The 27,648-nt window shown below is 39.5% G+C and overlaps 1 long non-coding RNA gene across 7 annotated transcripts in view; it reads right to left on the bottom strand.

Annotated features, from left to right (window-relative positions):
• LOC107310351 (uncharacterized) overlaps nt 1-26,662 on the bottom strand; it is a 48,778-nt gene extending 22,116 nt beyond the window's left edge. The window contains exons 1-5 of one of the 7 annotated variants that reach the window (XR_001553572.3): nt 26,483-26,662; nt 25,614-25,715; nt 22,648-22,762; nt 22,219-22,272; nt 15,580-16,289 (exon numbers count right to left, since the gene is read on the bottom strand). This is a non-coding gene — a long non-coding RNA (uncharacterized LOC107310351). Of the gene's footprint in view, nt 1-15,579; nt 16,290-21,130; nt 21,422-21,491; nt 21,579-22,218; nt 22,273-22,647; nt 22,763-25,613; nt 25,856-26,482 lie in introns of those variants that run through there. The other 6 variants (XR_001553569.3, XR_001553571.3, XR_014942343.1 and 3 more) reach the window with 6 other exon arrangements.
• Nucleotides 26,663-27,648: the final 986 nt, after the last annotated feature.

Here is a 27,648-nt window from a genome sequence, read left to right as displayed (position 1 = left end):
CCTCACAGTGATGCTGTGTTGTGTTTACTCTTTGGACTGCCTATATGACCCTCTTCCTGACCTGGAAGATATTAGTGTTACTGTTATAGCAGTCCATTCAATTGCTGAAATAAGTACAGTGCTTTGCTTTAATCCACAGTGACACAGCCTGAGCACTAAGAAGAAGACTAAGGGGCCCTAAAAGCAGAAGCTCCCATGTTGCTCATTGGCACATGGCTGAATATCTAAGGTTCTGTTCCTAGCAGCATTTCTGACTCACAGTGATAAGCTATTTCTGATGCACATTCAAATATTTAAGTCATCCAAATTTCAAGGTGGGTTCTCAGTGACCTTTAAAATGAGTTCTCACTTCTCCTTTACTTTCATAGTTTGACCTATAGTCTTCCACAGATGCTCTAACAATATTCTAGCTGATGTCAGAAGAAGATCAGAGAGAAAAATATGTAATTACTCATCAGTCTCATTAATCAAAGAAGGCTGCATTCTGTACAACATACACTCTGCATTTCGCTTCCTGAAACACCACTGTGAAGATTGCATAGACCCAAATCCATGTTTCGTTCTAGCTCTGTCACACTGCAGTCATTGCACAGCAAAGACCTGATGAAAACCCATCCAAATTAAATAAACTCTAGAAGAAAGCATAAATGATAAAAAAGTGAAGTTACTCCCATTGGCAAAGTTTGCAGCATCTTGTAGGGCTTAGCATTAACAAAAACAAGTGGCTTAGTGGCTCAGCACTTTCCATTTGGGGAGAGGATTCTCCTGCAGACTGTACATGTGAAGAACCTACATTTGGGCAGATTCAGATCTCTCACTAGAATGCCTTAATCCTTGGCTGGGGGAGAGCAAGGAGAGGTGATCTGAGTCCATTTTGACCCAGGAAATGCAAAAAAGGGAGCCAAAAGGGACCCACTGGGACAGAGAGAAAGAGGGAGATGCAGGCAATTTCCTGAACCCTTGTCCTTTACATTCTGAGAATTGTTTCTGTACATTGTATGAAGAAGTTGCTGGATAAAGTGAACTGAACTGAACAAGGGGCCTAAGTCTTTTTGGATCTACCAATAGGTCCTTTCATTGCTGACTTTTATGCCTCTATATTTCATTGACAACCCTGTTGTGAATTTCCTTATTTTTACTGTAGCGAGCATGGTGGCCTTTTCTTCTGAGAACAATGACATGATTGTAATCTGTGCACACACTTCAGAACGTGTGGCACACATTTTAACCCCACTTCCTGGAGCAAAGGTATTATTCTTGATTTGGCTCTCTCAGTAAGTCCATGGAGTGGGGGAAGAATAATGTAATTCTGGAGATCTGGCTCACAAGAGCCATCTGTGTGCTGCAAGCGAAGCCCCCTTTGGAGATATTATCTGGGGCCAATTCCTCTATTTTGTTGTCAGGCAAAACTCTCACTGACATCAGTGGGAGCTTTTCTCCCATAAAAAATGAGGACTCAGGTTTGGCCCCGATTTTTTTATCAGCTTGGACCACTTCAAATAGTTCTGGTGTTCTAAGAACTTATTAGTGGACAGAAAGCTCCTGGTTCTGTACTGCATTTACAAAATACTCAGGTTGGCATAAAAAGAGAAAAATTAAGAAAAACAATTCACCAGCCAGCTTTTTCTTCAGTATTCTCCAGTGTGCCCTATAAGAATAGTTGGACTCTCCCAATTTCATAAACCTAGCAGGTATTTTGAATTTTATCTTTCAGAAATGCATTTTACATCAGACATCTGGTAATAGCTTGTAAATAGAACTGTTAATAAAAATGCATCAGATTCGGGAATATCCACAATGCTAATCGCTTTCTTCACCCTAAGCTTAGGAAAAGCAAATGTTATTTGCTTTCACATGATTTTTTTAGCCAAAGTCTTTTAAGCATATAACCTTACAGCTTTCATAAAAAGGACATAAAAATGAAAAATGTGTTTTGCAATGAATCTGCCACTGATATGAGTGTTCAATTAAATGGACCATGCAAGAAAAGAGGAAAGATTTGCTACTGGGTTATTGCCAATGATATCCTTTGACACTTCTATGGTCTCATGTGTTCCTGATCAAGCAGCACAGAGCACTGGAAAATCCCAAACCAATAAGCCTGAAACTGGAGCAGTCTGCATACATTCGATACACAGTCAGAAGAAGCTGATTTGATTGACAGTGAAATTATGGACTTTATATTGACTAACCTTATAACACTTTTTTTCCCCCCCCCCTTTTATAAACATAGGACTCCACTGACTCTATTTATACCCTGGAAAACTTCATGTTTGTTCTTAGACAACAGAATCAAACTATATTTTTACTAGTGGCAGCCATGTGAAATTCTTTCCTACCACAATGTATCTCATTTCACTTTAAATCTTCTCAGCACATACAAAATTCATACTTCTGTAAAATCTAGTTACCAAATTTAGTAATTTATCATTGACATTACCCAATGAAATATGTAGTTGGTTTCAGTCCAGTTCCTATTTGTGTAATTTGTTCCCATCACAGAAACTTCATTGCTCCTAATGCAACTCCATGAAGCTGCCAATATAGGATCCAGTTTACCAGGCATGCTGTACCACAGGTGCAGAGATAAAAATCCTAGCTCTGAAGTTTTGTTCTAAGTCTCCAACTCTGACTCTCTTTCCTGACCCAGAAAGCCTGACCTTCTGAGGCTGGGGTTTGAGGATAGAAGAGTGTGAAATACAGAATTGTGGTCGATCTATTTTGGCAAATGTTTAAATTCTTGGTATCTGATAAATGCTGAGATTATTTGTGACTAAAATAATTAATAGTTAATAGAGTTGCCTCCCACTTTTATGATGCAGATTTGTTGGAACAGGAAAGAAGCAAAGTTCCAGGGAAAAAAGACAGGATGCTGTCTGGTAGCATCCTTCACTAGGACCAATGCCAATCATTGTAACTAGAGGAAGGGAGGGAAAGGGGAGGGAAAGGAGAAGGAAAGAAAGGGAAGGGAAGGGAAGGGAAGGGAAGGGAAGGGAAGGGAAGGGAAGGGAAGGGAAGGGAAGGGAAGGGAAGGGAAGGGAAGGGAAGGGAAGGGAAGGGAAGGGAAGGGAAGGGAAGGGAAGGGAAGAAAAAAGAAAAGAAAGGAAAAGAAAGGAAAAGAAAGGAAAAGAAAGGAAAAGAAAGGAAAAGAAAGGAAAAGAAAAAAAAAGAAAAAAAAAGAAAAAGAAAAGAAAAGAAAAGAAAAGAAAAGAAAAGAAAAGAAAAGAAAAGAAAAGAAAAGAAAAGAAAAGAAAAGAAAAGAAAAGAAAAGAAAAGAAAAGAAAAGAAAAGAAAAGAAAAGAAAAGAAAAGAAAAGAAAAGAAAAGAAAAGAAAAGAAAAGAAAAGAAAAGAAAATGGAAAATTATTTTGTTGTGGCTCAGTAATACACAAACTATTGGAAGAAGAATTTTAGAACTGCTTAAAACAACATAACAGAGAGGTAATGCCAGTCTCATGAGGAATTCAGCCTGTTATTTGCTGTCTCATGTAATTGCATTGTCATCTGTGAGGATGTTACTAAACATAAAACAATTATCAGATTTATTTTTCATCTGCAAGACATCTTGTTTCCACTGTTTAAGATTCATCTACCATGACTGAATTTGTTTTCTTGTACATGAAGAAAGATATGTAGCTTGCTTTTCAAACAATTGACATGCAGAGACCTTGGCATTACTTTTCCAGCATGTCCAACAGATATATCTTGGTCCTTGATAGTAAAAAATGCAGTTGTTCAAGATCAGGTACCATTCATGGCAATTCACTCCTGTTCCATCTTTGGCTGTGTTGACCACTGCATCCCCAACAATCACATCTGACTCCCTGACCTCTATATGTGCAGCTGATCTCGATCTCCAGGATAAGTACCATGGCATAGCACTTGGCATAACTGTGATTACCAAATGTACTTCCTCCTCACAGCAGGACAGCCCTGTGCATGTTTCTCATGGGAAAAGACACTGATCTGTGCCGAGTGTGGCACGCCTTAGCATTATCTGTTAGAATATTAGTTGTCTCTTACTAAACTTAGGATGCATTCTAATAATTTTATTTAACAGATGATTCTGGGAAGTTCATGCTGTCTGACTGTAAACATTTTACAAGTGTAAACATCATAAAAAATACCTAAAATCAAACCCCTTGAGCTTAGAACACCAAGGAGTGAGCTTAAATTGTTTTGCATGGGAAACACGAGAGTGTGCAATGATTTCTCAGTGGTCTTTCTAACTTAAATTGAAATCACACTGGATATTGTCTGCTTCAGAGAATGAAAAGAATATTCTCATTTAATGGTAATTTGGGAGCAGAGAAAAAATACTGAAGAAAAAGTAAGCATACCATTAAGCAAAATGTTAAGGTCTTTCAAAATGTTAAATAAACATTGCTGTATAACTTTCTAAATTAATGATGGACATCTCTGTTCATTGCTGAAATAACTTTATCCCTCCATTTTCTTTTCCACAACTTTATTCTGTTGTCTGACCATGAGTAATTCAGGGCAGCTGAAGTCTGGGAGCTGAAATAAAATGCAACTGGGACCAGTCCCAGTCTAGTTGCCTCATGCCAACCAATGACTTCAGTACAATGAGTCATTTCAATTTCATCATGAGTGTCCAAAACACCTTTTGTTTTACTGACCTCTTAGAAAAGTGAAGGCTTGTTGTTGATATAAGTCATTTTCATTTCTTTTCTTGCTAGAGTGTATGTGAGCGTTTTTTGTTTGTTTGCTTTTTTTTTGTTGTTGTTTTTGTGGCTTTTTTTTTCTGTCTAATCAGACATAGAGGACTATAAAGAACAGAATTATCCAACTCCAGACAAAATAAATATAGTGTGTTCTGAACAAAGCGGGGTGGCTGACAAATACATGAGACTTTAAGAGTCCTGTTCAAAGTGGGCAAATATACAGAGACGGCATTAAAATCATAAAGAAGTGCTTCTGTTTTGCTAATTGCTATATAAACACCTTTGGAAATGAAAACTTGGCATTCTCAAATCTGCTGAAGCAAAGTTCAGATCTGTACTTGCATCTGTATTATCTTGTCCTTTATTTCAGACCTTTTTTATGAGCTTCTCTACAGAGAAAAACAACCCAATAATATAATCTGTGCAATTTCATGGCTCTAATTTCCTTTCTTCTACAATGATATGTTTATTCTATTTTGGTTACAGAGCATTTTGGAAAAATCTTAATTTTGGAATAGTTTTCTTGACATTTGACTTAGCAGTGCAAGGGAGAATGAAGAAAGATAAAGCAGAATTTCCATTCTGAATCTTTCCATTTGGAGTTACTGTGTATTCTGTTGTAATCAGAAGCTATTCAAAACCTCCTTCAGATACAGGCAGTGAACACTATTTGCATACTAATACATATTTTGTTTCATATTGTTTTATTTTATTTATTGCAAAGGAAGCGGTTTGCTTTCATGCACAGCTGAGGTAATGGTTTGCATTGATTTTTAAAAGTATGGTTTGATAAATAATCTAAAACTGCTCCTAAACTGCATGAAAATTAGGCTCTGGTAAATGAGAAAGTCAGAAAGTCACTTGTTCTGAAGAACATCTTTACAGAATAGAGTTCAAGGCAAAATTGTTGCTAGAGTCCCTTCTCTATAGAATATAATGTTTCAAGGAATCATCTATGGGGAAAAAAGCCATGCATGATACATTGATACTCAAAATTCCTGCAAAATATCTCTGCATCATACTAAATCCCACTTAGTCCAGTATAATTTGTGCAAGGCATAGGCTTGAGTGGGCTTGTGCACAGCTAAAGTAGATTTATACAGCAATGTTTTCTTTACTTGTCAGGAGAGCTGTTGGAAAAAGGACCCCATAATAGCAGGAAGTGGAAATAAAGTTGGAATGTGGTTGCATGTAAGGATAGGAACCCCTAGTACACATTGTACTCAGAGACTGAAAGTCTATGGGCCTGTTATTAAGACCATTACATCTAACTGAGATAGTTCTGATCACGAGAATGAGTGCAATTCACGTACAGATTTGAGCTAAGTGAAAAAGTTTGCATAAAACAAGAGCAAACCTGAAACCTTCTGAAAAAAACTTGAACTGAACCAAGCCTTTTCCTGAGGGTCGGAAAAAATTTGATTAATTGTTTAATTTTCACATTTCTCATCTTTTCCATTTTCAGTTGGGAAGAAGAAGTGGACAGGAGAGTAGTTTGTGGTATTTTTACTGGCCTGACTGAAGCTGAGGAGGTATTAGAGGTAATCTCATGAGAAAGTTTGACCTTGCAAGATTTCCGATTGTTTTCCAGAGCCAAGAGATTCAGATACGTCTGGATAGACTTTGAATAAACATCCAACTCTTTGCATGCTTGCCTTAACTGAAGATCCAAATGTGTTGATATTCCCCTCTTCCTCTCATTGATGAATGTGTGTATATTGTAGGCTTATTTACATGCATTACTTGTGAATCTTGGGAAAATATGTGTACAAGTGTCAGAGGACTTTCTGGTCTGAAGTGCTGATTAATTGCTGGGAATATAATCTGATACATAATGTAAGTGCTAAGTACTCCAGAAAGTACATTATGAAAAATATTTGAGCTAGATGCAGTCTTCAGGCTCATTAGGAAGTGACAAAGAGATGGCATGGAAAAAATTAACTTGTCAACATAGCTATATATAATTTTCAAAGAGCACAATGTGAACACAAAATGTTGCGCTGACCACTCTAATAAATCAGAAAGCTGTGAATTGTTTCAGAGATTTATTGATTTAATTACCAGTCATAACACAAAGTGTTTGTTCTAAAGTAATCCTTTTAAAATATATATATAAAAAAACCCCGCAGTGTATTTATGCAGCTTTTGGACAGAAAGCAGATCCTTTGAAATTGGTGAGTTATAGATTGCGAGTGAATCGCGAATTTACAGCATGAGGCTTTTAAAACAAGTTTCTATAGAGAACAGCAGCATCAGCAGGGCATGCTGAATGTTAGAGTGATTCCAGTGATGATCTTTTTGACCTCAGAACAGCTGAAGATTTCTCTGTGATTTTAGTCACTACTGAAACCTGAAGCAGCAAAGAAGTGCACCGGTGATGAAGATAATTTAGCTTGAGAAATCAGTGACAGCTTTCACTCTTATACACAGAGACCACCTGAAAATAGCAACCGTGCAAAACTTCTGCTGAGATGGAGGGAGTCCAAAGAAAATTATCTGGTGCTACTATCTGAAGAACTGCCAGCATTTCAGTATTTAAACGCACTGATCATAAAAGCTCATTAGAGTTAAGAGCAAGCTAAAGTTTCCTGAAGCTGTTCATAGCTGAAGATTGTACTTAAACGCTGCCCTGGGGCAGGTCTGTGTGTCTATGGAAGCCAGTATACAGGAACAGTACTGGGGAACAGGAAAAAAACCAAGCAGTTTTTATGTCTATGGACGCGGAGTAAAAAAGCAAATAGCGACAGCATAGTGGAAGAGAAGTCATTACAGTTACGTTTGCTGTCTTATGATGGATCCCTTTGTCTAAAGCAGATTTGCCTCCTTGTGGACATGCTTTGTTGGGTTGTCTAAGGCACCCGCAAAGCACAAGAGGTTTTTGTGGGATTTTAGTCACAGAATTACAAAGTGATTTACACGTTTATTTATGTAACACTTGCAAGTCTGAAATTTCAAAGGTTTTATAAGGTTTTATATTTCAGGGACTTTGTTCGTCCTGAATGGGGCTGGAATAAATGTGAGCTGTCAGGGTACAAGGCTTAGTGAAACGTGTAATGCTAAACTGACAGTGTAACTTCAAGTGTTTATAACACTCTCACCTCCTATAAGAGATGGGGAAAAAACTTTAAAAACCCGCAAGGATTCAGTTCTATCTCACTTTTGGTTCATCTTCTGCACACAGGAAATAAAATAAAACATGAATGGTTGTGATTTCTTTGGGGTAAAATTTAATTTTCTAGGCTGTTCACTGGCAAAACTAAACTCTAAACTATGGGATTTAGTTCAAGTCTGAGTTTTGTTGGTCCTTAAGGAATAAAAGTTAGCAACATGTAAAACAGTGTAACCTACAGCTCCATCAGAGCTGGAATAAACAGAACGTTTAATGATCTATTAAGCTTTATGAGTGACTGAACTTTAGACAGCAGTGTTTCAGCAGGATTTCTAGAAACATCAAAAGAAAAAAAAAATTCAAATATAATATCATTCCACTTTGGTGGCTAAGAGTTAATAAAGTTAAAACCTCTGCCATACTCTGTCATTTAAATCCATATCACAGTTCTTGTTACACTATGTTCATTGCCAAGAATTCATAGCAGTAGAAGAAGCAGATGAGGAATGGTCAGAAAGACCACAGGTTTATTAAGCAAAACAATTCAGGTACAAGAATTTGGCTGCTATGAAAGAAGGAGAGCTGGCCAAAGCTACTTGAGTATAACAGCCTCCCCATATTCTGCAATTATATAACAATGAGTCTTGTCATTAATAACCACTACCTGCCTCAAAGTCCTGAGCAATCCAGCATCATAACCCCTACCAGAGTGCAACAAGCCAACAACCTAAAGAGGTTCCCAAGACCTAGGCAGGCAGAATAATAATGATAGCTGGGAATAAACACCTTTGTTCAGTAAAATTAATCTCTGCCATTCTAAAGTCTGTGACCAGGTCATTACTTTAAAGGCAGGTCTTGGTTTTGACAGCTGAGCAACCATAATGGGAAAGCCTCTATGTATAGGGAATAAAAAAGTTTTTTGTAACTTGTAACTGGGTCAATGGAGCAAGACTTTGTGAGGTACAAGCTGAGTTAGAATTGGCCACCATTTACTTGTGTAAGCAGGAATAACACTATGGCTATGGGATACTACTATCCAAGAGTGCCATTCACTGGATGCCAGAAGAAATGAGGAGAGAAAATGGATCACTTGGTATGAGACAGAGAAAGTAGATGAAGAGGCAAGACAAGGCAATTTGGGATTAATATAACACTGCCCATTAACTGATCTTCCTTTTCTAGGAAGAGATTAGGCATCTAAATAAAAGTTAGGCATTTTTTTTGGACCAGGCTTCTTACTCCTATAAAAATAAAGTGATCTGGGAGTCTCTAGTAACAGTTCCAGAGGAAGATTCCTTGCAGTCACTAATACCATTTCTATGAGCAGAGGATACAATTCCTATCTGTCAGTCATGGTGGGTGTGCACAGTGGGAGTCAGATGAAAAGATGAGGAAGTATCAAGTGAATGCAGCTTAGTTGTGTTAAAATCTCAGCTTTGCATTTGCTTGGCCAGTACAGGAGAGCAATTATAGAATTTGTCTGTCCACAGAAAGAGAAGCTTGCAGACAAATTGGGAGATGTTAAAAATTTTCCATAGTATTTTTCTTTATGCATAGGGGAATGGGCAGATATAAGCATAGAGGTAGCTTTCTTTTCTTCTGAGAAAGAAGCAAATGTGCTGAGCAAGGCTGTCATCTTTGCCAGATCATGGAGTGGAACTGACAAAGGCAAAGATGCTTGTGTTTGGGAATGTGAAGCCACTGAAAGGACAGAAGGAGCGTAGTGATGCAGCCAAAGCAATGGGCCAGGAATGTGGTTCTGATCTGTGCTTTGAATGGAAGTAAAGGCATCAGGAGGGCTGGAACATGGAGACTGGATTATTACAGACAAAGTGCAAAATGATAGGATCCTGCTATAAGCCTTAGCAGGCTGCTGAGAGAAAGGCTGGGTCTGTGAGCTATTATGTAGGAGGAAGCAGCTAGACTTGGATCATGCAGTGATTGAAAGAGGGAGTTGTGTCTAAAATCTTTTCTAATCATGAACTGGAGGAAGTGTGAGCTAAAGTGCAGTGGAAAAAACAGGAAAAGTGGACAGAAAAATCCATTTTAGCCAATATTGATTATCAGAGATATAGAACTGAAATGGTAAAATAAGAATTACATGGAGAAAGTAGAAAGAGAAATTTGGGAGCATTTTCAAAGACTCATTTTTAGAAGGAGGGCACCTACAGATGGAAGAGAGCTAGAAGATCCTTAAATAATTTTTTTCTGCCCCTTTCCACTTCTCCTCTTGATGTCCGTGTAGGTGAAAAAGGCATAGGCATCATCTGTAGCAGTTCTTCCTTGCTTTGCTTTCTAAAATATTTATTTTCTTTATTTAAAGTTTTTCATGCTTCTGCAAGAGTGCAGATCCAATGGCAGTGGCTCCAGAAGCTCAAGATACTGATGGGGGGTACTATCAATTCCAGACATAATGGAACATGTGAGTTTTGCATGTTGAGATGAGAGTTTCAGTGCAGTGATGCCAAAGTATGATGATGCACAATGACAGTCATCTGTGGGTTTGATATCAAAGTACTATGAACATATGACAAAATTCTGGGTATTCTTAAAGCAGCTTTCTGTGGCTTCCGTAATGCTCACAGTGATGTAATCCTGTGCTTTGGTCAGAAGGATGGACACATAATTCTTATCAAAACCAATGACTTTCTAGCCAGGTTGACTTAAATCCCATCAGTAGGCCATTGTTCAGCTCTTCTGAAGTTCCCAGCCCACCTCCGGTCAAATCAGGTTGATGGTCATGACACCCTCCCTGGAGAAGGGAAGGTCAGTAAGCACTAATGATCAGCTTCTCACTCCAAGGGTGGAATATTTGTCCTCTGTGGTGAGACATCAAGATGAGCTGGACTTCAGATTTGCTCCAAGACTCATCTCCCAGCAGGTTTTATGTCTGTCAAGCAGTATCAACAACATTCTCACTGATTTGTGTTGAGAAGCAGAGTCTAAAAGCCAAGGAAATTATTTGAAGATATATTAGTAATTCTATTTTCCTACTGAATATACTATGCCAATATCCAAAAGTCAGGGGGGCTGGCTGTAGCAACGAGAGTAAGAGACGGAACATCTTACTGAGAAAAAGAAAAGCAGCAAGTCTTTCTATACTTGAAATAATTATTAACAGTTTTAATTAGGAAGAGGCCAAACGTGTTTAGGTTCTTTTAGAGCAAAAACGTCTGGTGGGGTGGAGAGAAAGCAGAGAAAATCACTCGTGTTCTTTATAAAGTCTGGTTGGATAGCTGGCAAGTGCACCTGTAGGGCATATGTGAATGTATAAATGTACACATGTTCATTTAAAAGGACACCATCAGCTTGGTTCAGAGCTTTTGTTTGCTCTTTAATCTGCATTATTTTAGTACCCTTCTTAGAAGCTTTAAAAACATTATTTATTTCCCTATTGATTTCCTTCTTCTCTTTCCCCTTGTCAAACACTTTCTCTGCATGTTTGCTTTGCTTTATTTTGAATGGAGATAAAATTAACACAGCTGGTCTTAATTAACAGCCCAAACAACTTCCATTTGTATCTTGCATTACCAGGCCCACACTAGCAAGGGTGAGTGCATCAACGGGCAACATACAGGGTGGCATGGTGTGGGAGCTCAGACTGGGCTTTGGGGGAACACCAAAGCAACCCAGCTCCTGTCTGTGGTCACCCAGGACTGTTGTGAGCACAGGTCTGCTTGCAGTGGTGAAGAGCACAGTGAGGAACTCTGCTGGGTGCTGGAAACATGCAGGGAAATACCCTGCTTCCTATTATGTAGGGGAAAGAATGCAAAGAGAAGCTTACCAGAAAAACAGTGATGCTGGAGAGTGTAGACTGAACTGGGGAGAAAATAAAGAGAGAGCTGGGGAGGAGGTTCATATTCAATCCACTGTGCAGTAGTTTTGCTGTGGGGGCTTCAGCTGCCTTAGGAGATTTAACTGTATTATCTCCTCCCTCAACAACTGCCTTTAGGACCTGTTGCAGAACAGATTAGTTCTGACTTTTGTTTTTAAAGACCTAATCAAGCGAGGAGGACAGAGAGAAAGCAATAGATGTTCAAGGATCAAATCCTTCTTCTGTCTTCAGCCTTGCAGGCACTGTCAAAATCAAACAACTCCTCTCTAAAGTATCATGTGGATAAAAGGATTTTGTAACTTCATCGGTTTCACTCAAAAGGAAGGAGCCTTTGGAAGCCTGGATTACACTGAATGGAAGTGAGTGGGACTACCACTGGCACTGTGCTGTTGTTTCCTCTCCCTGATGCTGCGGAACCAACTTGCGAATGAACTCTGGCAAGCAGAAAGCAAAGAAAGGTCATATTAAGGAAAGCACTAGGCTAAAGCATACAAAATAAGTCATACAAAAGCCTCATCATATAAAAGACCTGGTGTTTCATCTGTTTTGAGAGTTCACAGGATTTCTATCCTTTTGGAAAGTGACTCTTCAAAGGTTGACATAGAAGACCAGAATCCAAACTCAGCAATAGCTGTGGCAACAAAAGCAGTATGAACTAAAAAGGTGAAAAGAGAAATTCACACCCAGTCCATTACTGGATTAAAAGTTTAGTGTTCTCAGACAGTGCTCAGCTATTCTTCAGCTCTACACTGGTCTGAGAAATATAATGCACCAGGGCCAAGCAGGCACTGTAAAATGCCCAGTTGAAAAGACAGCCTCACGCTGAGGTGCAGAGATTTCCTCCTCCTTGCAAAGGAGCTTCTGCAGGGTCCCTGCTTCTGCAGGTGGGATGGTGCCATTGTAGGGCTTTCTCTTGCCATGTCTAGTACCTGCATCACTGCTGCCTGGCAGCAAGGCCCCAGCCTCCACGCAGCTCTTTGGTCACTGCAGGACCTTGGCTTTTGCCCAACAGCAGACCTGATCCGAGTCATTCACTGGGGAATAACTGAAAATAATTGTTTACAATAGTAATTAATATTTATTTAAATTACGCATTAAAGTGCTTACACAGGCAAGCCTGTCCAAACATCTGCTCTCAGTGCACACACATGAAGACAGAGAACAGCTGACAAAAGTCAGAGACTATTTTCTCCCTGAGGGCTTCCCGCCCTGATCTTGTCTTTCTGTCTGCACACCCCTCCTGCTGAAGCTCTTCAAGAGCTTTGCCTATCAGTCAGACACAAGACATCCAACAGACCCAGAAGCCCTGCTCAAAGCTCTGTGCTGCACATCCTTTGAGATAAGTGAGAAAGCAGACAGAGAAGGAAGCGAGAAAACAACTACTTCTCAGTTAGACTGTGTAGATGATCATTCCCAGAGATGCTGAGGAGCTTTGCTACTTCCAAACAAAATGCACTCATCTACTCATCTAGTTAACTTTATACCATGCAGGCCCTCATTGCTCTCTACAACAAACTAAAAGGAGGATGTATCAAGGTAGGGCTCAGCCTCCTCTCCCGGGTAACAGTGATAGGACAAGAAGGAATGGTGGAACCTCCACCAGTGGGAGGTTCAGGTTGGGTACTAGGAAGAACTTCTCAGAAGGAATGATGAGGCATTGGAACAGGCTGCTCAGGGAGGTGCTGGAGTCACTGTCCCTGCAGATGTTCAGGAACCAAGTAGATGTGGCACTGATGTATACGGTTAGTGGTAATGAGTTGACAGTTGGACTTGCTTTTAGAGGTCTTTTGCAGCATTAATGGTTCAATGTCTCAAGACAGTTTTGGTAGTCTGACAAGCCTGGTTTCACTTGTAACGTTAATTTGCTCTGACCAGTTAACAGTGACACTGAAAACTGCCTTATGCCTGCATTTTAGATATGGACTGTAGGAGAACTGCACACAGTAACAGTTAACATCTCTGATCAGCTGGGATGCAGGACTGTGAAGGACCTTCCTTTCCCCCTCTTTATTTCAAGCTTCCAGAATGAAGGGTAGCCCTCTCTCAAGAGATGTCAGCCGGACTCCTCCTAAGGACAGAGATGTGTATGATAGGAGAACTAATTGCCTTCTGAAGGGTCCCTGCTGCTGCTATTGCCGCTACCCCTACACCCTCAATGAGGCAGCCTTCTGGATGCCTGCCCCATCTCACCGCACACCAGTCCCTGCAGTTTCAAGCTGGATAAAGATAACTGGAAAAGTAAATGTGGCATTATTTCTACCAAGCTGCATGCATCCATCACATTGCCAGCCATCTCAGAGAGCCCAGGATCTGTACTGGTGTTTGGTTGTGTTTATTTTTGTGTTTGTAAATAACATTTTGAGCTTTTGAGAAAATTTCACCTCCAAGTTGTATATATACATACATATTCCGTGAGGTATTTGCTGCTGGCATTTGAACAACAAAAACAGTGACAGCTACCAATTTTTGTTCCTGCTATTTGAGTCTAAGCTACAGCACTACATGAGAAGGTGGAAGGAGTTCAGCTATTTTCCACTTTTCATTAGAAGTTAGTTTATGGTTTCTCATATGTTTTTCTTCATCTCGTTTTGGCCCTGGATGTGTCTCTCTTGTCTCTATTTACAAATGTTGTATGAGGATAAAATAGTGGTCACCCCATCCACCTCTGTGTTGGACATATGGGCACAGAATATCCTTTTCTTGCCAATTTCTATTAACAACTCGATCTAAAAGTTCATATGATGGCTTTGCTGGCAAAATGCTGCTTCTCATTTCCTTTCTTTTGTTACATTTTTGTCCCTGCACAGCATAATTAATGCTTTCTGTTCTGCCTGCTCTTACCTTCCACTCATCTTTATTTCATTTCTGACACTGTAAATTTGTTTTGGAATAGAGAGGCCTTTCTCTTAGCTGCTTCCCACAGCCTTCTGTGTTACATTTTATGAATGATTGTGCCTTTTGTAGAGTGCTGCCTCTCTCTGTGTGTGATTTTGCTGTGCTGAGGTTTTCAATAAAATTCCTCTTACCACAGTTGTTTGGTTAAGGAAGAAATTGACGTTGTTTTTTTTTTCCCCCCCATTTCTGCTCGGGGTTACTTTTATGTGTCATTAAGCACATCTAATTACAATTGACACAATAATTTTGACATAAAAGTAGAGAAAATACCAGCTAAATAATCCTTGTGATAAGTTCTCAAAACACGGAGAAGGCTGTTTCTGGTGGTTGTGCAATAATTCATTTTAACAGAAAACAACATACTCCACCACACCTTTATGGATGTTTTTAACCTGTAAGGTTTCTTTCCTCACTCCTGAACATAAACATTTACTACATCAATTATTTGTGGAGTTTGTGGGGTTGGAGGGGTCTCTGTGCAGCCCTGAGTGAGAAGCAGGGGTTAAGGTGTGGAGCTGCAGAGGCAGCCCAGTCACAAAGAGCCTTCCAAAGCAGAAAAGGGGCACAAAGTTTCTCAGTGGGGCTCAGCTGGGCTCTGGAGCTGCAGAAATACAGGATGTTTCCAGGGACTAATGTCCGAAGCAATGCAGATACTGCCGCCAACAGCAGGGAGAGGTTATTTGTGTTTTTCAAGAGTAAGAAGTACAGAGATCTGGATAACCCACAGACAGAAAGCCTCCAAGAACTGAGTGAAAAGCCTTTGAAGGTGGCCAGAGCTGTGATAAACCTGTTTAGTTTACAGTCTCTGGTACAATATTATCTTACTAAAACTTGCTGAAATGTCGTGTATCAGTTGCACCCTAATAAAGAGCAGGGCACAAGCTGAAAAAAAGGAGAATTTTGTTGGAGAGTATTTTATTTGTCGCTGTATTCATTTTCCTTCCTGATTCTCCCACAAAGGTGTGTGCTACAGTACATGCCCTATGTTTTGCTTAATCAGTACCAGTCACCATAAGACACACAGCATCACATACTCATTCTTATCAACTCCCCAGGTGTGTTTGTAGATAATGTTTAATGTAAATATGAGTGAAAACTCCACCATTACACCGTTCCACATAGTAATTGTTATCAAGCAAAATTACTTTTTAACAGAAGAGGGGAGGGGAACAGCTGGGTGCAGTTTCAGAGCAGGGTTTCCACTGCTGAACTCCTGTTCCATGACTCATTGACTGAGTAAGTGCCATAGAATTGCCCATGTTTAGCCCCTGTCCTCCCTAATTTCTCCTACCCTAAGTAGCCTGCATTATCCATCCTTCCCCTGGTGTTCCTGGTTGTTTCTCAGTCATTGATTCTCTGCCTTGTTTCTGTTTTCCTGTTCTCCTCCCCAATCCGGATGCTGGAGCAGAGCATCTGGCTTGGAGCAGTGTCAGGGCTGCAAACATCAGCATGAAGTGCTGCAGTGCTTCAGCAGTCCACTTGCTCTTGCTTGGCCATGCTCCCAAAGGCTTTCTATAAGCAGAGCTGATGCCAGAACAGTTGTGCCAGTTTGGTGAAAGGACAGGATTCCTCTGTGCCCAGAGGACACACGGTTTGCTGTTTAACTACCTTGAAGTTTTCTCTTGAAAGCTGCAATAGAGCCCAAACAAGCCTAATGTGGTTAAGTATTCAGCCCAATGATCTCACATCCTCCACAGCAGTTGAAGACTCATAAACACATTTTATGTCTGTATTGGTATGTTGTCATAATTTGGGAGACACATGGCCTGGGAACACAATAGTTGGATACAAAAGTCTGGTTAGATGCTGAGAGATCTCAGCCAGATGTTTCATTCCAGTAATCAAAATTAAGTTATTGCAGGAAAAAATAGAAAGTAGTGAAAAGTTAACTTTATATAGCTCTTGTTTCTTTGTCTGAAAAATCTTAATTTATTTTTGTTTTCAAAAGCAGAGCCTACTAGGACAGGACAATGATGTCAGTTATAGCTGGAGAAGAAGAAATCCAAGTAACTGTAGATTCAGTACTAGTTGGGGAAGAACTACATATATTGCATTCAGAGCACCTCTGATCAGAATAGTATGTGCATAAAGTATGACCTTCCAGAACTTCAAGATAAGGAGATAAGCAGACTGTAGAATCAGCAGTTGCAGGAGTACAGGTGGGTGTAGAAGAACAGGCTTCACAGAAGACAATTTGCAACTGTCTACTGGACATGAAAATGTCAGTGCTGTTCTAGATAAGTTGACTCAGGGAAATTTAAGAAATAAATGTAAAGGAACAGAGCCAACTGGATGACACAGAAGTAATTGAGGCATGAGTTTTCTGTGCTGTGACATGAAAAACAGGAAGGGAGACAAGGTGGGAGAGGGGAATTTGGAATAGAACAGTCAGATTCTAAAAAGACAGGAAGAAGAATAGTCATCTGACAACCACTGTCTTGGGAAGAAGAGAAAAAAGAATACAGAGGACTATGAAGAAAAAGAGTAGGCAGGATAATATGCAGCATAAGGAGAGAAGTTCAAATCCAGCATCTGGAAGAGACCGGTCTTTGTATTTGGGACTTCTGTTTAAGACCTGAGTAGGTCTATAGCAGTTAAATGTTTGCTGTCTGTCTGAAAAGGAAGTGTGAGTGAAGGACTTGGGAAGATCAGATAGTCTTGGTGGGATTTGGGTAATTGCTCACATCTACAGAGCAAGATCATTACTGGAACAGATTGGAAGTCAGTTTGCTGGGCAAAGCTGAATACTTAATGGTAGAAATTCAGGGATCTTCTGTTTCTGTAAAATAATTTAAAGCACCAGTTTTCAACACTGAGGATAGTTGAATCCCACAAGTAATCCATGGTTTGTTTATTGTCCTAGAGAGTAAACTCACACAGACCTAGCTTTATTTTCTTAGTCACCCGAATCCTTCTTTCTTATCTCTACAGGGACCTGATTTCTAGGGGATGAGTGGATTATGCTTGCACACTCTGCCTGTAGACCAAACTCATCCCATGATAGTGGGAATTCTTCCCCTCATTCAAGACTGAGACCTTCTTTGATGCTAAGACTTATGCTTCTCTGATAAGTACTTTATCTAAAATGTAGAAAATCACTGGTCTTATTCTGAAGAAAGTGAAATCTGCATGATAAGACAACTACTTTTGTAGACAATGGAAACTGATAGCTCAGGATGCCTCATGAGTTGTTATCACTTAAACCAGTGGTGATAGATAGAAGTGGTCCGTGATGGGCAAGGAGATACATAAAATAGAAATGTTATCAAGCAGAGGAGGAAAGTAGGAGTACCAAAGGAGCAGAGCTGGGATCATATTTGTTAATATTTTCACATTCAGTGTGAAAATTAAGGGTAACTATCTGGACAGCACTGGTGACACAAAGGTTTGAGAGATTGTTGAGAATATGAATAACCAAGTTACAGAAAGTAGAGAATTGGAGTGGGGAAGATTTTTGCAAAACAAAATATTGCACATTTAGCTTGACTGAGGATAGAAAAAACACTTCTGCTACAAACCAGAAATTAAATAGTTAAGATAAACTGAGGTTATGAACTCGGCATATTATTTACCAGCATAAGCATGTACAGCCAGTGTGATACAGCCAGTACTAGGGGTCCAGTGTTCAGGAAAGCTAACTCAAACAGGAGCAGATAAACATGGTGAAGCTGAGGAGCGGAACAGATGAACCTCGTGAGGAAAAACTAGAAGAATGGGGTATCTTCTTAGCAAAGCAGTCTTTTGTTTGACAGAGATGTTACAGAAAGAAAACAACTATTTAAGCTAAAAGACAGGGTTGTCAGTAAAGACAGAAATAAACTGAGTAAGTGTAAACTACCCACGTGCTAATTCAGACTGAAAATTCAAATAACCTATATTCAAATAACCTAACCAATATGGCAATGGAAGCAGAGGAAGTCAAATCTCAAGCTACTAAACATGTTTTTATAAAAAAGGATATAATATGATGTCTGCAATAAATAGGGACTAGTTTCCACATCTCAGGAGGACTTGCTGAACTCAAGGGTGAGACTCTTCAATTAGATGCATTGTTATAGTTCAACATAATCAGCATACCTATGGCAGTGAATTACTGTCTGTCTAAGTGAGACTGGATTCACATGTTTAGGTGAGGAGAGAGCATTAAGATCATCCATTCTGAACACTAATGTAATGCAGCCCATGGAAACCCACTCACTCATTTTTGCTTCAGGCCCAAGCTTTTCTTTGATCTATAGCATATAGTTTCAGAAAGGTATCCAGATTTAATTTAAAAGCTTGAAGTGAAGTAGAATCCACCACACTGAACAGCACATCTATTGAAACTGCAGTGCAGATGCGGTTTCAGAGAACAGCTTTTGACCTTTGAGATTCTGATATTTTTTTTGCCATCGTTGACAGGCTTTATGAGGAAATACATCAGACAGATCATAGTGGAAGATATTAAACTTCCTACATTTATTCTGATCTGATGAATTCCTTTTCAATAGCCTCAGGAGGAGTTAGTGGCCTGTAGTACGTTTTTTTCTGCTGCTGAGCCCAACTTTGAAACCAGTGAAGTTACTTCAGTTTTCACCAGGTGGGAATCTGATCCTTTATGCATATGATTAAGAGACTTTCTGGGATGAATAAATATTTTCTAAGTAATCCAGCAGGCTGGAAAATAGCTATATATCTTACCTCTGGGTAAAACCGTCAGACTTTGTCTTATGGTATACTCTTAGGATAGTATGTACTTCCTTTAGCATTAGCTTCCTAAATCTGGCACAGAATGTGAGCTCATCCTTTAATTTTCCTCAATAGTCAGAAAAGAGGGGAAAACTTACCAGTGATAAGCCACCTCACCTGTTTCATATACTTGGGATGGCTCTCCTTCCGCTTATGAAAATACATTAAAATTACAGACTTACTTTTTAGGTGGCTGAAATCCTGTATGTCAGTTCTGGAAAAGAAATACCTTCTTTATAGAGAATTTTATGTGGGTCTCATGGAACAAATTTGGAGCAGTGTAGTGATAAGTCCAGATAAAACTAAATGGCAGTACTCATGCAAACATAGGTCTGACTTCTGTGTGGCAGGGAAAAGAGCATTTAGAGGAAGCCATTCAGACCTGGGTATGACTTCAACTTCTTATGAAGAGCTCTGGACTATGAAAATCCAGTATGAAGATGAACTCAAACACATGGCTAGTCATTAGATTCATGGTTAATCTTCTCTTGCAACATTTGTATTTGGTTGTAGTACTTCAGTGGCACACCTTCCAGAGGATCTCAGGTATGCTTGAAGCATGGTCCCATGCGATCTACAGTGTATATCCAGGAGGATGCTCTCACTATATTTAGCATCTTCTGACAACTTTACTGCTTGCCACTGTGTGGTTGTGCCTTCTTTCTAGTGTCCAAAGACTCTTTCAAGAGCAAATTTTGATGGTGCTGGACTTTGAACTCAATCTCCAACTAGTCAGTATCCTTGCCTAATGGATTCCTTTGATGCATAGGAAGCATACTGCCAGATACACTCTTCATAAAAGTAACCTGAGTATGTTTAATCTGTACTACACTGATATGAAAAGAAAGATGGTGTGACCAAACTACTCTTAGCTTCAGCAATCAGTACAGGCACAGCCATCTGGAGGTCAAATATTTTTAGTGGTCTGACTTGGATTAGAGTATGATCCTCACGCGCATGAATCATCACAAGGATTAATGAAGTGTATAATGTCTGTGTGCTTGCTAAACTCATCTATAGACATGACAAAGGAAGAAATATGTCATTTTGAGATGGTAGATGGCTTAGCAAAGAGAAGACAGAAAGCCTAACCACATGCTGATGAAGACTTCAGCTTTTGTCTTTTTTTTTTTTTTTTTTTTTTGTAATCTTAACAGCTAAGAACTACAGCAATTGTGATCAAAGGAGGCATGATCTGAAAATGATCCTGTTCCACTTTTAGCTGTGAAATTTTCACTCTTATTCCTCTTAGTATTCCTATCTCTGATTTAGATGTTTCCTATCACATGGATTATTTTAAATTACGGAGTGTGTGTTGATTTTGATTCATACTTCCTGTAAGTTTCTGCAGTTGGTGCCTTGGTTATAAACGTGGTTGCTCAAGATTTGGTTTTGGCTTAACCAAATACTTTCTCAGGTATGAGTATTTCTCATAACAATTCTGATAACAGAATACACTTTATAACTTAATTGCTCTGGAATTCTGCCCAAGTTTTTAACCAGAAAGCTAACAGGGACCTCCTTTGCCACTCTAGTTGCCCATGCAGGATGTTTGCTCTGAGGTACAGTTGTTCCATAAAGGCTCTCTTCCCTACCCCTGTAGAGAAGTTTCAGAGTCATCTCCAAGAACAACTGTGCACAGACCTTTAGGGGTAGTGGCAATCAGAGACTGACTGCAGAAGCTCAGCCCATCTGGTATTGCGCTGCTTGACACAGAATGAGTCAAGGGGATCAGTGAGCAAGTGAGGATTTATGTCGGACTCTCAGAAAGCCTGAGCTGGTCTCTCAGAATTTCTACAGGTACAAAACCACACTGTTTCTCCCAGTGCGCATCTTTCTTCTTTCTATCTCAGTAAAGGAGTACATTGGACACTTCTTGTAGCATTAAAGAAGTGAATCATCTTTATTCAACAGCCAAGAGTTATCTGCTGCTGTGACATTCTATCTGCATGTGCTTGTCTGTTCAGAAGCAGGTAGTCCCATCTAAAGAAAAAGTAACTATTTTCATGGTAGTGGTTTACATTTGGATTTTAGTGCTGCATGGTACCAAAATTCTGAACGTAGCTCAGCACTCAGCCATGGTTGCAGTCTTGAGAGGCCAACAGTCCCTCAGCATGGGCTTCTCAGCTTTTTTGAGGACTGCACTCTTTGCAGCATCTTTCTTCAATGGCTTTGGTAGGAAATTAGTTTTTAGTACGAATGTGAATTGCACATGTGCAAGTTACAAATCTGGATCATTGCCAGTAGGTATAGTCACTAACTCTGCTATTTGGTAGTTACCATAAAGGTTTCAGTAATACCCTTCAGTTCTTTTCCTGTCCTTTCAGCTACAGGAAAAAAAGAAAAAGAAAAAAGAAACAAGAAAAAAGAAAAAGAATGAAAAGAGCTTTTTTATGTATATAGGGGATAAATGAATAGCACTTGTGGGACAAAGATGAGTGGGAATGAAAATATGAGTTTTTCTGCAAATGCTTATAGTCTGCAAATGATAGAATTTTCATACTCATGCTTTGTAAAAAAAACAGTACTCAAGGGTAGAAATGAAAGGTTTGTGTATCAGACGATTAAACTAAAAAAGCAATGCAGCTATCTGAATCAGAAGAGACTCCAGTGTCCACAGAGCACTGCAGACCAGCAGAGTTTAATGTCAGCAGGATCTTGAAGGTCAGTGAGCAGGTGAGGTTTGATGGAAATGCCTCTCTCCACCGTAAAAAGACTATACACATCTGTTAGAGCAGTCCCAGAGGATCTCTGAGTTTTAGTGGGATGTGAAGCCTACAGCTCACTTGTTGTGTAGCATTATTTTGATAGCACTGCTCTGTCTACCATAGAAAAATAAAGAAGCTCCCATTCAACCTTCACAGCACGGATGTTTTATTCCAAACAAGACTTAAGGGATAAATAATGTTGAAAGCTAAAACTTGCTTATTTACATTTGTTTTTTAATTTTTGTATGTGTTTACTTACTTTGCCAAACAGAGGTATGCCTCAGTGAGAGTGGAGATTGAGTGTCACATTATCCTGGGATAGAAGAAATATACTTGTCAAAATAAAATATCAAATTTTTGTTTTTAGAGCAAAATTTCATGACAGATGTTAATGTACTTCCCATGTACTAATTCTAAACATAACTGGTGACCACATGGTCTGCTTGCCCATGTAGGGTTTTCATCTAAGATGTTAAGGAACTTCATGATGATCTTAAGCGTCTTCACAGTTATAGTACTGGCAGGACAAAGGTCATTAGAAGTACAAAAGTACAGAATCATTATACCATATGTATTGTATCATTGCATTATATAACTGGTGTCTATAAGACAACAAGAGAATAAACTAGTTCTCATTTTCAAACACATAAGTATCTTGGCTTTTGAATCATACAATATAGTGGCATACCTGTCTGGGTCTCATATCATTTGGGTCTGAGACTCTTTCCATCCATGGCTGGAATGAAGCAGGGAAAATTCAGAGAGGAAGAGTCACATTTTTCTGGTAGTTTTATTCCTTTCCCCTAGTAAAGATAAGGGCATGGAGAAAAGTTGGATATAAAAGCTCTAATCTGTGCTGGCAATGACTTGTGTTATAAACAACTTGTGATTTACATGAGTGTAAACAAAATCAGGATCAAGTTCCTGGTGTTTAGACCCGAATACAAGATATATATGTCTTTTTCCAGGAGAAATGCTCAGGAAAAGCTCCTCCATCCCTCTTGAAAATAAGGTGATGCTCTAAAAGATGTATTTGAAACATTTTAATCTTTGACAAAGGCTGTTCTCTCTATTTTTAAAGCATCTTTTTTTTTTTTTTTTTTTTTTTTCCCTAGCCATCAGTACTTGATGACATAGACAATTTCAAGATATATTGAAAGTGTTAATGATAGAAGATATAACTTCTTGTATTAGTGACAGCTCTCATATGTTGGACATTGCCTATATAATACAAATCTTCTAAACTGTATTCATTATTGATTCCTTAGGAAAAAAAAAATCTTAACAGAGTTAGATCTAATAATATACTTACAGGATAGATAGTGAAACCCTTACTGACACTGATTAGAATGTTAATTCATGACAAACTCATTTTGAAAGCAACAAAATGCTTTAAACCCAGTGGTGTTTAGCTTAAACTAATTCTGACCAGGCCCTGGGAAATAGGAAATCCCTGACATGAGCCTTACGTAAAAGAACAGCTTAGTTCATGAGGAATGTAAATGAGCAAAAAGGATGTCTAACAGCCAAGAAAGCTAGCAGTGAATGAAAAGATCTGGGCAGGGGAGAACACAAAAACAGAAATGTGTGGGTTAGGCATGTGAGTTTTTTCGTACTTATGGTCTTTATCTCATTTTAATATGAGCCAAATATCAATGAAAGCTTAAAAACATGTCTTTCAGGGAGTTTTCAGATGAAGGGCTTAGAAGAAAACTGGCAACATAAGAGAAGAGGAGGCTGCATCCTATGGGAGGAAAGTCAATAAGAAGCAGACGTGCTGCATGAGGTTTGTTTTCTGGTCAATGAGTTGCTACTTTAGGAGAAGTGAGAACATTCAAGATACCTGAGCCTTCTGAAGCAGAGATATGTGAATGATGCTGGCACCAGGCTGCAGAGTGCCTGCATAGGAGACCAGTACTGAGCTGCCCAGAGATTTTCTGATGAAACTGTTTTGTCGAAATAGAAAACGTTTGTGGAGACATACCCTCATTTAAACTCGTTTTCTCTCCCTGCTGGGAACAACATTTCCAATGCTAATAAGAGAAATCTGGTCATGAGAAGAAAGTGAAGCACCCTTGATCAACACTGCAATCACCAGCACACTCACTTGGGTCACAGGAGTACTGGTCTGGAGAGCCCTTCATGGTTGAGGGATATTTTATCTCCACACAGCTGTTCACCAGGTCATACACAGAAGGGGGAGCACCAGGTTAACCCAGTTATTCATTTTCCAGATCAGAGCTGGGATCACAGCAATATTTGCCCCTGCATATGCAGATGTCAATTGGACATCTTGGTTTGCTTTAAAGTCATTGCCTCTTCTGAGCTGTGTTTCTCACCAACTCGTACTGGGCTGTATCTTTACATAAACAGTTCACATTTTTAAAGGATCATAAACTCATAGAATTGTTTGAGTTGGGAAGGATCTCTGAAGGTTATCTAACCCAACTTCTCTGCAATGACTGGGGTGCAGAGGAACACACAAGTTGTAAAATTAGGGGTTACATTGTTACTGACTGAACACTATTTACTTAAAAGGAAAAGGAGTAACATCAAGAAACCAGATCCCTCTATGCCACTAACGGGTGCCCAGTTCACTCTTACAGACCCTTGGAAAATGAGAAGCCTCAGATCCTGCTATGAGCAACAATTCTGTTCATCCTCATAGTAGTTTAGGGTGCACTAGTGGGAGAAGATCTGGGAGAAGGCAGTAGCAATATTTAGCACTGAAGGACAGCAGAGGTCGCTTTCCAAGTGGATGCTAAATTGTTCTGAACTGGAGCTCAGGTAGGTGAGGTTTATGCATTGCTGAGCTACAAGAAATCTCAGGTCTGAGAGAATTTTTACATCACTCAAAGACAGTAAAGAGGTCCTAAAAGGAAAATTCTTCCTCTAGAGTGTTCTAACAACAGAAAGGGTTTGCCAGGCAGCAGAGATGCTCTCCCTCTGAGGAGGCTCCTGGGTGGGATCCATATAATGGAGCTGCTGTTTTCTAAGCTCAGTGGAGTTTTCTGGGAAAAGTTTTTGATCAGTGAAGAAAGAAATAGTTCAAATAGTTTAAGAGCATAGTTTAGCTGGCTTATTTTCATGCCTATTTTCGGTTAAGCTGCATCACCCCTTAGAAGCTGCAAAGGCACTCTATACAACTGACTTAGTCAGCCATGTGTGTGCCTAGCACTGTTTGAAAATATTCTGACACATTTCCCCTTATCATGTGGTCAACTGAAGGATCAGCCTGGAACTCAGTCAAGTTATTTGGCCCATCAGAGATGAAGAAATTTGCGAAAAATTCATCTGCTTTTGGTTTTCTCTGTCTTAGTCTTTGACTCTTTGACTCTGGAAGCTGTATATAAATTCACTGTCTCGATCAGTCCTACATATATACCAACAAAAAATAATTCACCATAAATATGATCTGTTACAGTGCTGTAGTATTTTACGAAGAGTCAGACATGGGACTGTACTTCAGTTTTATAACTGAGGTATTACTGGATGTTATGCTATTGCATTAAGATAACATATTTGTTATATCTAAACTCAAGGCATGAGGTGCTGTAGATCGATTGCAGTCTCAACCAGACCCACTACTGTAAATGCCTCCCATGACCAAAATAGAAGCTCCCATTTCCATTGTTTTAAAGGTGTTTGCCCTACCTTTTGGACTGAAGAAGTCTTCTTTTTCCAGTGCTCCCCAATTAGAAAGACTGTCAAGGCTCATCATATCCACTGTTTCACTTGGTGTGTGTGAACAACTTACTGTGAAGGAACAGAAAGGAAGTGTGCATCTCAGGGCAGCAGGTGAGGTTGCTAGAGATAAGCTTTCCCTTCTGCCAAAAAAGGAATGCTGCAATAGAGCGAGCTCTGTCTGCACAGTAGAACTAGAGTTTAACTGATCTATTTCAGGCTTCAAGCTCTGTGCCAAGTAAAGCTCTCTGTTCTGACCTATCAATAAGATGAACAGGAATTCCAGCAGCAAACAAACTGCAAACCCACTGTTTGAAAAGCTCACTGATATTGAGTGCAAACTGTTATTTCAAGTCTGGACATCAAGGGATAGCTGACTACACAGTGAATCAGCTGATAGAGACTTTGGTCACCTCACCTGACTGTGGAGGAATGTTTCACAAGGGGAATGCAGGCTGTAAGAAAAAAAGGAAAAAAAAAAAAAAAAGAAAGAAAGAAAAAAAAAAAAGAAAAAAAAAGAAAAAGACAAAAAAGAAAGAAGAAGTAAAAGGCAGAGTATTGCATTTAAGGCTGGAGAGAAGGAGGAAAAACATATGGGACAATGGGATGCTTACATATGCATATGGTTTTGCAAAATATTTTTGAGAAGAAAATGGGAATTTTTGAATACCCAGGAAGTTGTAAGGATGGTATCACAGGAAAATAATTGCATAGAAGAGAGCCTGGAGGTGTATGAGGTCTAGAGAAGCTGCTCTTGGATTGCCAGGCCTAGGAAACATGGCTCAAAGTGGCTAAAAGCTTGGATAAGAAGGAAGATGAAAACATAAAACCAGCCGTACCTTGTTGGTAAGCGTCAAAGAGGAGATGTTTTCCTCTAAGTCAATGACAGCAATACTGTGCTTTTTTTTTTTTTTTTTTTTTCCCCTCCCAGATATTCCTGTCCCTATCTGGTTTCTGGTATGACACACAAGGCAAAGTCCATGTGTCATCACAACTCCCACGTGGTGACAAGGAGTGCCAGTGCTGCGTCAGAGGTTCCCACCCAAACTGCACCCAGGTTGTGCTCAGCTCTGGGGTGGGGAGATAAGTCACTGGGAGCTCACAAACTCTTTGCCATTGATCAAATTGTCACACAGGATTTATTTTTAGCAGGGCATATCTGATTGTTCCAGCAGCTGGTGGAGAGGCAGCAGGAGCCATTTTGCTTAAGTAGTGGTTAAGGTTTACGCAACACTTCTTCCCTTGATGAAGCTGTAGTTTGCCTCCTTCTTCACTTCTCCAAGACATACAGAAAATCATGTTGCAGACAGGAAAAAAGAAGTAGTCACTCGTACAGAACATTCACCTTGAACAGTTGTCACTAAATGCAATGTTTGCTTTTAATCTTAGATGACACATTTTTACTTAAAATACCATAAAATATAAACATGAAACATGTAGGATTTGTAGTAACTTCAGATACAGGGTTCTTTTTCAGCAGCCACACTGGGAACCCACTAAGAAATACAGTCAACTTTGACATTATTTCTTATTTTCCATCTTACAGAGGATTAATAGTCAGGTACTAAGAAGGTCTATTTTTGCCTTTTCCAAACAGATAAGTAAAAGTGAACAATGTAGATACATTCTTCATGGTTTCAGAGGAACTAGGATCTTACCAGAACACTGACATTTCATGAAGGGCTGGTCTATGCATGTTTACGCATACTTCCTATAGCACTGAAAATCTTGGATGATTTAGCTCCAAGATGCCTTACTGAATGCCTGGGCTGAACATTTCACAGAGAAAAAGTGCTACATCTCAGTCCTGCCTTAAAGGACATATACTGTGTGTAACAATTTATAGCTGTGTAGTTTGGGGTACAAATGCTCTTTCTGAACTCTTGTAAAAATGTTGTTTTATTACAATTGCATGGTCTGACTGCAGATTATCTGCCCATGTCCTGCATCATCTGTGATTCTCTTATTACCCTTCATGGCTCTTTGTATACAATTTTATATGGCC

Source organism: Coturnix japonica, chromosome 1, assembly GCF_054131305.1.
Source record: "Coturnix japonica strain WE chromosome 1, WE-NBRP24, whole genome shotgun sequence".
In the NCBI taxonomy this organism is placed as follows: domain Eukaryota; kingdom Metazoa; phylum Chordata; class Aves; order Galliformes; family Phasianidae; genus Coturnix; species Coturnix japonica.
The sequence above is the reverse complement of the archived record's forward strand: the minus strand, read 5'-3'. Positions and strand labels throughout refer to the sequence as shown.